Raw genomic sequence first — 10678 nt, 5'->3', positions numbered from 1 at the left:
TTCTTTACCAGGCTGAAGTGAGCACCGTGTTTGGGCCCAACACTAAATCGGGCCCAGCACCGAAATTATCCTCAGCACTGAATTAAAAAAAATCCGCAAACGACCGTCAATACACGTCGACACCACCAGGGATGCTTTATCAGCATGCCTAACTTTAACGAAATTTGTGTCACCTTTAAATTATGAAATTTCAAGATTTTCTTTCAGGGATATGTTTGTTACATCCCTGATCATATCTCCTGGGCGGAAAAATAATCTCAGATTACTAATTAGCTCAACTAATTAAAGATTGTCTCAAATTAGCATGTGTATAAATAATGTACTATGTGCGGCAGACATACCTAACTTTGACGAAATTTGTGTCACTTTTAATTTATGAAATTTTAATTTTTTCTTTCATAGATATGTTTGTTACATCCCTGACCACATCTCCCAGGCGGAAAAATAATCTCAGATCACTAATTAGCTCAGCCCAACTAATTAAAGATTGTCTCAATTTGGCGCGTGTATAGCCTAATAAGGTACAAAGTGCGGGTAATCAAACTAACTTTTACGAAATTTGTGTCACCTTTAATTTATGAAATTTTAATATTTTCTTTCATAGATATGTTTGTTACATCCCTGACCACATCTCCTAGGCGGAAAAATAATCTCATATTACTAATTAGCTCAGCCCAAGTAACTAAACTTTGTCTCAAATTAGCGTGTGTATGGCCCATTAATGTACAAAGTGCGGGTAACATACCTAACTTTGACGAAATTTGTGTCACTTTTTATTTATGAAATTTTAAAATTTTCTTTCATAAATATGTTTGTTACATCCCTGACCACATCTCCTAGGCGGAAAAATAATCTCATTAGTAATTAGCTCAGCCCAACTAACTAAACATTGTCTCAAATTAGCGTGTGTATGGCCCAATAATGTACAAAGTGCGGGTAACATACCTAACTTTAACGGAAATTGTGTCACCTTTAATTTATGAAATTTTGATATTTTCTTTTATAGATATGTTGGTTACATCCCTGACAATATCTCCTAGGCGGAAAAATAATCTCAGATCACTAATTAGCTCAGCCCAACTAATTAAACATTGTCTCAAATTAGCGCGTGTATAAAGCCTATAATGTACAAAGTGCGGCAACATACCTAACTTTGACGAAATTTGTGTCACCTTTAATTTATGAAATTTTAATATTTTCTTTCATAGATATGTTTGTTACATTCCTAAACACATCTCCTAGGCGGAAAAATAATCTCAGATCACTAATTAACTCAGCCCAACTAATTAAAGATTGTCTCAAATTAGCGCTTGTATATAGCCACATGGTGTATACAGAGTGCGTGTATATAGATATACCTAACTTTAACGAAATTTGTGTCACCTTTAATTTATGAAATTTTAATATTTTCTTTCATAGATATGTTTGGTACATCCCTGACCATATCTCCTAGGCGGAAAAATAATCTCAGATTACTAATTAGCTCAGCCCAACTAATTAAACATTGTCTCAAATTAGCGTGTGTATAATAGCCACATAGTGTATACAAAGTGCGTGTATAGACATACCTAACTTTAACGAAATTTGTGTCACCTTTAATTTATGAAATTTTAATATTTTCTTTCATAGATATGTTTGTTACATTCCTGACCACATCTCCTAGGCGGAAAAATTATCTCAGATTACTAATTAGCTCAGCCCAACTAATTAAACATTGTCTCAAATTAGCGTGTGTATAATAGCCACATAGTGTATACAAAGTGCGTGTATAGACATACCTAACTTTAACGAAATTTGTGTCACCTTTAATTTATGAAATTTTAATATTTTCTTTCATAGATATGTTTGTTACATCCCTGACCATATCTCCTAGGCGGAAAAATAATCTCAGATTACTAATTAGCTCAGCCCAACTAATTAAACATTGTCTCAAATTAGCGTGTGTATTATAGCCACATAGTGTATACAAAGTGCGTGTATAGACATACCTAACTTTAACGAAATTTGTGTCACCTTTAATTTATGAAATTTTAATATTTTCTTTCATAGATATGTTTGTTACATTCCTGACCACATCTCCTAGGCGGAAAAATAATCTCAGATTACTAATTAGCTCAGCCCAACTAATTAAACATTGTCTCAAATTAGCGTGTGTATAATAGCCACATAGTGTATACAAAGTGCGTGTATAGACATACCTAACTTTAACGAAATTTGTGTCACCTTTAATTTATGAAATTTTGATATTTTCTTTCATAGATATGTTTGTTACATTCCTGACCACATCTCCTAGGCGGAAAAATAATCTCAGATCACTAATTAGCTCAGCCCAAGTAACTAAACTTTGTCTCAAATTAGCGTGTGTATGGCCCATTAATGTACAAAGTGCGGGTAACATACCTAACTTTGACGAAATTTGTGTCACTTTTTATTTATGAAATTTTAAAATTTTCTTTCATAAATATGTTTGTTACATCCCTGACCACATCTCCTAGGCGGAAAAATAATCTCATATTAGTAATTAGCTCAGCCCAACTAACTAAACATTGTCTCAAATTAGCGTGTGTATGGCCCAATAATGTACAAAGTGCGGGTAACATACCTAACTTTAACGGAAATTGTGTCACCTTTAATTTATGAAATTTTGATTTTTTCTTTTGTAGATTTGTTGGTTACATCCCTGACATGATCTCCTAGGCGGAAAAATAATCTCAGATTACTATTTAGCTCAGCCCAACTAATTAAACATTGTCTCAAATTAGCGCGTGTATAGCCTATAATGTACAAAGTGCGTGTATAAACATACCTAACTTTAACGAAATTTGTGTCACCTTTAATTTATGAAATTTTGATTTTTTCTTTTGTAGATTTGTTGGTTACATCCCTGACATGATCTCCTAGGCGGAAAAATAATCTCAGATTACTATTTAGCTCAGCCCAACTAATTAAACATTGTCTCAAATTAGCGCGTGTATAGCCTATAATGTACAAAGTGCGTGTATAAACATACCTAACTTTAACGAAATTTGTGTCACCTTTATGTTATGAAATTTTGATATTTTCTTTTATAGATATGTTGGTTACATCCCTGACAATATCTCCTAGGCGGAAAAATAATCTCAGATCACTAATTAGCTCAGCCCAACTAATTAAACATTGTCTCAAATTAGCGCGTGTATAAAGCCTATAATGTACAAAGTGCGGCAACATACCTAACTTTGACGAAATTTGTGTCACCTTTAATTTATGAAATTTTAATATTTTCTTTCATAGATATGTTTGTTACATTCCTAAACACATCTCCTAGGCGGAAAAATAATCTCAGATCACTAATTAACTCAGCCCAACTAATTAAAGATTGTCTCAAATTAGCGCTTGTATATAGCCACATGGTGTATACAGAGTGCGTGTATATAGATATACCTAACTTTAACGAAATTTGTGTCACCTTTAATTTATGAAATTTTAATATTTTCTTTCATAGATATGTTTGGTACATCCCTGACCATATCTCCTAGGCGGAAAAATAATCTCAGATTACTAATTAGCTCAGCCCAACTAATTAAACATTGTCTCAAATTAGCGTGTGTATAATAGCCACATAGTGTATACAAAGTGCGTGTATAGACATACCTAACTTTAACGAAATTTGTGTCACCTTTAATTTATGAAATTTTAATATTTTCTTTCATAGATATGTTTGTTACATTCCTGACCACATCTCCTAGGCGGAAAAATAATCTCAGATTACTAATTAGCTCAGCCCAACTAATTAAACATTGTCTCAAATTAGCGTGTGTATAATAGCCACATAGTGTATACAAAGTGCGTGTATAGACATACCTAACTTTAACGAAATTTGTGTCACCTTTAATTTATGAAATTTTGATATTTTCTTTCATAGATATGTTTGTTACATTCCTGACCACATCTCCTAGGCGGAAAAATAATCTCAGATCACTAATTAGCTCAGCCCAACTAATTAAACATTGTCTCAAATTAGCGCGTGTATAAAGCCTATAATGTACAAAGTGCGTGTATAAACATACCTAACTTTAACGAAATTTGTGTCACCTTTAATTTATGAAATTTTGATATTTTCTTTTATAGATATGTTGGTTACATCCCTGACAATAGCTCCTAGGCGGAAAAATAATCTCAGATTACTAATTAGCTTAGCCCAACTAATTAAACATTGTCTCAAATTAGCGCGTGTATATAGCCTATAATGTACAAAGTGCGTGTATAAACATACCTAACTTTAACGAAATTTGTGTCACCTTTAATTTATGAAATTTTAATATCGTGATTCAATGGCGTCTGACACCTCAATTTCCACAGGGGACGGTGCCAGACTGATAGTGGGCTCCAAACTGGGACCAAAACTCGATCTAAGATCGTGTCTCCGTGTCGCTACATGGAACGTATACCTGACACTCTCCAACGCCGTATACCTGGAAGCCATGTCTCATTAACTGACACGCTACCGAATAAGCATCGCTGGTCTTACCGAAGCTAGTATCCCAGGAACTGGAGAACGCCGTATCGATCAGTATAAAATGTACCACTCGGGCAGTTCAGGCCGCACGGAGGGAGTTGCCTTGCTCCTTAATAACAATGTCAGTCAATCCCTAACGCAATGGACACCAGTCTCAAACCGGATCCTTCATGCCCGGCTCCTTCAACCAACTGGACCACCCATTCAAAGTACTCCACCCCATGACCAACAACTTGTCATTGGAGATATAAATGCTGTAAGCGGAAAAGTCCGTGCAGGTTACTAGCGTGTTGTGGGAAACTTCGGTTCCGGACAGCCAAGAGCGACCTCGAGGAAGTTTACAACGACCTCGCCGGCAATGCCGAAGAAGGACTGCAAAAACAAACCCCGTCCTACCTTCCAGGCCATCAAGTGCATGCGCGTCCCCCCACAACAGGGACAGAGCACCTCCCCAAGTCGATCGAGGAGACTCATGCCCGCTGGCGGGAGCACTACAACACCATGCTTAACCACCCCCAGCTACGCCCTGCCCATACCTTACTGCACAGGCTTCAGGCACATCCCCTGCCACAGACGTCTCATCCGACTCTCCCACAGTGGCTGAAGTACGTTTTGCTATCAGGAAGTTAAATAATGGGCGTGCTGTAGGACCTGACGGCATTTTTCCTGAGCTGCTCAAATGTGCAGAAACCCCAATCAGTGCAGCCCTCCACAAGCTCTTTCAAAACATATGGTCTTCTGGCAGGGTTCCTATTGAATGGAGGGATGGCATTATCAACTCCCTGTACAAAGGAAAGGAGCATCGAAACCAGTGCAGCAGCTACAGACTTATGACTCTACTGTCTGTCCCTGGAAAGGTGTTCAGCCATGTTCTGCTCTCCTGCTTAGAACCCATACTCGCCCGTCACCGACGACCCAACCAGTCTGGTTTTACAAGAGGTCTGCCTACTCTGGATGCCGTGCTTGCTCTCCGACTTCTTCCAGAACTCCACCGTGAATTTGAGGGGCCTCTCCACGTTGCCTACGTTGACATCAAGGCAGCTTTCGACTCCCTGGATCGCGATGCTCTTTGGAAGGCCCTGAAAGCGACCGATGTCCCACCAATACTGCTTTCGTTGATTCAGGACCTGCACATGGGCTGTGCATCCACTGCACGTATTGGAAGTGACGTTTCCAACCCCTTCTCTACCACCTCGGAGAAGGTAAAGAACATTCGTTTGTTTATTGCTGATCAACATGTCGATCAGCAGTTGTCGGTTACCTTGCCGTCTACAGATTGCCAGTTGTCGGATTTTCATTATGTCACTTCTGAACAATTTTTGAAGATTGTTCAGCGATCTACCAACAGATCATGCCAGCTGGATCCAATTCCCACTTCAATACTCAAGCGTCACATCATGACACTCCTTCCCAAGCTGACTGAAATTGTTTATGCATCCTTACAGTCAGGTGTCTTTCCAGAGAGTCTGGGGGTGCAATAGTAACACCAATCTTGAAAAAGCCTTCAATGGACAAAGAAGATCTCAAGAACTATGGCTCAGTTTCTAACATCCGCTACCTGTCCAAAGTCATTGAAACGGTAGTCTGCTCCCGAATCACCCAATACCTGGACGACCACAAGCTACTCGACCCATTGCAGTCAGCATACAGAGTTGGTCACAGCACCGAGACAGCTCTGTTCAGGGTACACAACGACATCCTTCGCATAATAGTCAGCAGCAGAGCCGTTTTCTCTACAGTGGTTCTCGTCCTACTTTACAAGAAGAACACGTTGGGTCCATGCTGCAAGTGCCAACTCTGATGTCCATCACCTTGAGTTCAGTGTCCCTCAAGGATCTGTTTTCGGCCTTCGTAAATTCACCATGTACGTTTTTCCTATAGGGGACATCCTTCATCGGCATGGAGTCAACTACCACATGTACGCTGATTACATTCAAAGCTACCTAGATTTTGATCATGCCATCCCGTGTGATGCTGAGTGCTGCTTGTTTAGGCTATCTTACTATATCCAGGATGTCCAAACCTGGATGCTTGCAAACAAACTCATGCTGCATGAAAACAAAACAGAGTTTTTCATAGCATCATCACCATATCAATACAAACGTCTTGAGCTACTAAACCCTCACCATAGGTAACACAACCATCAATCCTGTCTCATCCGTTCGGAACCTGGGAGTAACTTTTGACAACTCCATGCCAATGAGTGAACATGTAAATGGTGTGTGCAGGTCCGTTAACTATCACATACGCAACATCACTAATGATCCGCAAATACTGGACTACGACACACCTGTCATTCTGTTGGTCGTGCACTGGTACTCTCACGCCAAAATATTCCCATGCCAGACCTCTGCTCACGGATCTACATTGGCTTCCCGTCGACCAGCGGATCAATTTTAAGACGGCACTGAACATGTTCAAAACTGTATCCAATACGTTCCCATTTTACATTTCAGACACATTAGATCTCCTCAGCAAACCAAAGCGTGAAGGTCTTCGATCTCAATCCAATCTGGTGGTACCTCGATCCTCAATGAAGTTTGGAGACCGTGCATTCTCCATCGCTGGTCCCCGCATCTGGAAATCACTCCCAACAAATATCCGGAACGCTTCTTCTGTATAACAGTTTAAACGACTTTTAAAAAACACATTTTGTTTAATCGTTCCATCTAATGTGTTTTTGATTCTGTCACTTTTTGTATTTTTGCTTGCTATTCTTTTTTCTCTTGTGGGTTTTTGGTTGCATTATCCCTAGCGCTTTGTATCCTTTGGAAAAAGCGCTCTATAAATACGGTTGTATTATTATTATCCAAGATGGCGCAGGTTAGGGAATTAATGGGTGCGTTCGATTTAGTAGCTTCCCTGGGTCTACCCCGCGGTGCTCACTCACTCTACGATCACTCACCGCTTTCGTTGTGACGTCATGCACTTGAGGCCAGCCCCCAAATAACCCACTCAACAAGCAGGGCACTGGGGGCTGACCACCTGAGCCCCTGGAATGACGTCAAAGCTATAATAGTGGGTGCGTTCGATAAGCTTCCATGGGTCGACCCCGCAGTGCTCACTCGGGTGGGCCCCTAGGGATGATAAGACCTAACCGAACGACGATCACACTCGCCCTCTCGTGGTGACGGCATGCACCTCAGGTCACCCCCAAGTGACCCACTCCACAAGCAGGGCACTGGGGCTGACCCGGGAGAGCCCCGTCAAAGCTTTTCGAACGTATCGGTGCAGACTGGGTCGACACAGGGAAGCTTAACGAACGCACCCAGTATAGATAGATTTAGATAGAAAGTTTGCCTTCGTTTTTTTTTTGTTTTTTTTCAAAAACAAAAACAAAACTTTCGAGCTTATCTTCAGAATAACTCACGATTGAGATTGATTTTAACAACGAAACTCAACAGGTAGTTGAACCTTAGTATCACTACACCACAGACCTCATTTCGTCATAATAACGTCATCGGGAATCAAATTAAATTAATTTGTAAAAAGGATGTGGCGCGAACTTTTGGGGGAAATCCAAACAGCGCTCTCTTTGGTCCAACGAAAGAGGGCGCTGCTGGGAATAACAGAAAATCGCAATAGTTGAGTCTTACGTTTAAACTTAGTTTCTGGTTCAAACCAGAGGTTAAACTTTAATTCATAAAAACCTCAGACAGTTTCGCTATTCATATTGGTGGAGAGCGCGTCACGTGGGGGTGTTTAAACCGTTGATAATGACCAGTTGATAATGACCAGTGTTTACAACCGGAGACTCCGCGCTAGTCTTGTTGGAAGACGTTTCTGGTTACGGGCGATGCAGGCGCTGTCGATGAGTTGGCCGCGCTGTGTGTGAAAGGAAAACCAGCGAACATGCACCAAGACTATACGCGCATGCGCACGAACGGAACCGGAAAACACACGCGTGCGGACATCGTACATGTGCATGTATGTACTACCGAACGGTACACCATGGCGGTAGAAACATACATAGCTCAAGCACTCGGAAACGATAAGTTTGACAGAGTTTCTTACTTTATTACGCCTTTTAACCAAAAAGGTATTTATAAATGGGAACCAAAGTGTGTTGAATCGGTTTTCAACTAGTGGTTTAAACCCGCCGAGGCCTGGTTCTTGATAATTTACCTCTATTTCGTCTCGGTAAAATTATCAAGAACCACGCGCTTATTAGAGACAATCTTTAATAAGTTGGGCTGAGCTAGTTAGTTATCTGAGATTATTTTTCCGCCTAGGAGATATGGTCAGGGATGTAACAAACATATCTACGAAAGAAAATATCAAAATTTCATAAATTAAAGGTGACACAAATTTCGTTAAAGTTAGGTATGTCTATACACGCACTTTGTATACACTATGTGGCTATTATACACGCGCTAATTTGAGACAATGTTTAATTAGTTGGGCTGAGCTAATTAGTGATCTGAGATTATTTTTCCGCCTAGGAGACGTGGTCAGGGATGTAACAAACATATCTATGAAAGAAAATATCAAAATTTCATAAATTAAAAGTGACACAAATTTCGTTAAAGTTAGGTATGTCTATACACGCACTTTGTACGTACATTATAGGCTATATACATGCTAAATTGAGACAATCTTTAATTAGTTGGGCTGAGCTAATTAGTAATCTGAGATTATTTTTCCGCCCATGATATATGGTCAAAGATGTAACAAACATATCTATGAAAGAAAATATCAAAATTTCATAAATTAAAAGTGACACAAATTTCGTTAAAGTTAGGTATGTCTATTATACACGCACTCTGTATACACCATGTGGCTATATACAAGCGCTAATTTGAGACAATCTTTAATTAGTTGGGCTGAGCTAATTAGTAATATGAGATTATTTTTCCGCCGAGGAGATGTGGTCAGGGATGTAACAAACATATCTATGAAAGAAAATATTAAAATTTCATAAATTAAAGGTGACACAAATTTCGTCAAAGTTAGGTATGTCTATACACGCACTTTGTATACACTATGTGGCTATTATACACACGCTAATTTGAGACAATGTTTAATTAGTTGGGCTGAGCTGATTAGTGATCTGAGATTATTTTTCCGCCTAGGAGATATGGTCAGGGATGTAACAAACACATCTATGAAAAAAAATATTAAAATTTCATAAATTAAAGGTGACACAAATTTCGTCAAAGTTAGGTATGTCTATACACGCACTTTGTATACACTATGTGGCTTTATACAAGCGCTAATTTAAGACAATCTTTAATTAGTTGGGCTGAGCTAATTAGTGATCTGAGATTATTTTTCCGCCTAGGAGATGTGGTCAGGGATGTATTAAAGATATGTATAAAAGAAAATATTAAAATTTCATAAATTAAAGGTGACACAAATTTCGTCAAAGTTAGGTATGTACCCGAACTTTGTACATTATAGGCTATATACACGCGCTAATTTGAGACAATGTTTAATTAGTTGGGCTGAGCTAATTAGTGATCTGAGATTATTTTTCCGCCTAGGAGATGTGGTCAGGGATGTATTAAAGATATGTATGAAAGAAAATAATAAAATTTCATAAATTAAAGGTGACACAAACTTCGTCAAAGTTAGGTATGTTACCCGCACGTTGTACGTACATTAAGTGGCTATACACATGCTAATTTGAGACAATGTTTAATTAGTTGGGCTGAGCTAATTAGTGATCTGAGATTATTTTTCCGACTAAGAGATATGGTCAGGGATGTAGAAAACATATCTATGAAAGAAAAAACTTAAAATATCATAAATTAAAGGTGACACACATTTCGTCAAAGTTAGGTATGTTACCCGCACTTTGTACCTAATTTGGCTATAACGCGCTAATTTGAGACAATGTTTAATTAGTTGGGCTGAGCTAATTAGTTATCTGAGATTATTTTTCCGCCCAGGAGATATGGTCAGGGTTATAACAAACATATCTATGAAAGAAAATATTAAAATTTCCTACTTTAAAGGTGACACAAATTTCGTCAAAGTTATGTTCGTCACCCGCACTTAGTACTTTGTTTGGCTATAAACGCTTCTAATTAGAGTCAATCTTTAATTAGTTGGGCTGAGCTAATAAGTAATCTGAGATTATTTTTCCGCCCAGGGGATATTGTCAGGGATTTATCAAACAGATATCCGAAGAAAAATTTCGCAATTTCATAATTTAAAGGTGACACAACCCCTGGTACA

This window comes from Asterias rubens, chromosome 22 (assembly GCF_902459465.1).
Source record: "Asterias rubens chromosome 22, eAstRub1.3, whole genome shotgun sequence".
Taxonomy (NCBI): Eukaryota; Metazoa; Echinodermata; class Asteroidea; order Forcipulatida; family Asteriidae; genus Asterias; species Asterias rubens.
The sequence above is the reverse complement of the archived record's forward strand: the minus strand, read 5'-3'. Positions refer to the sequence as shown.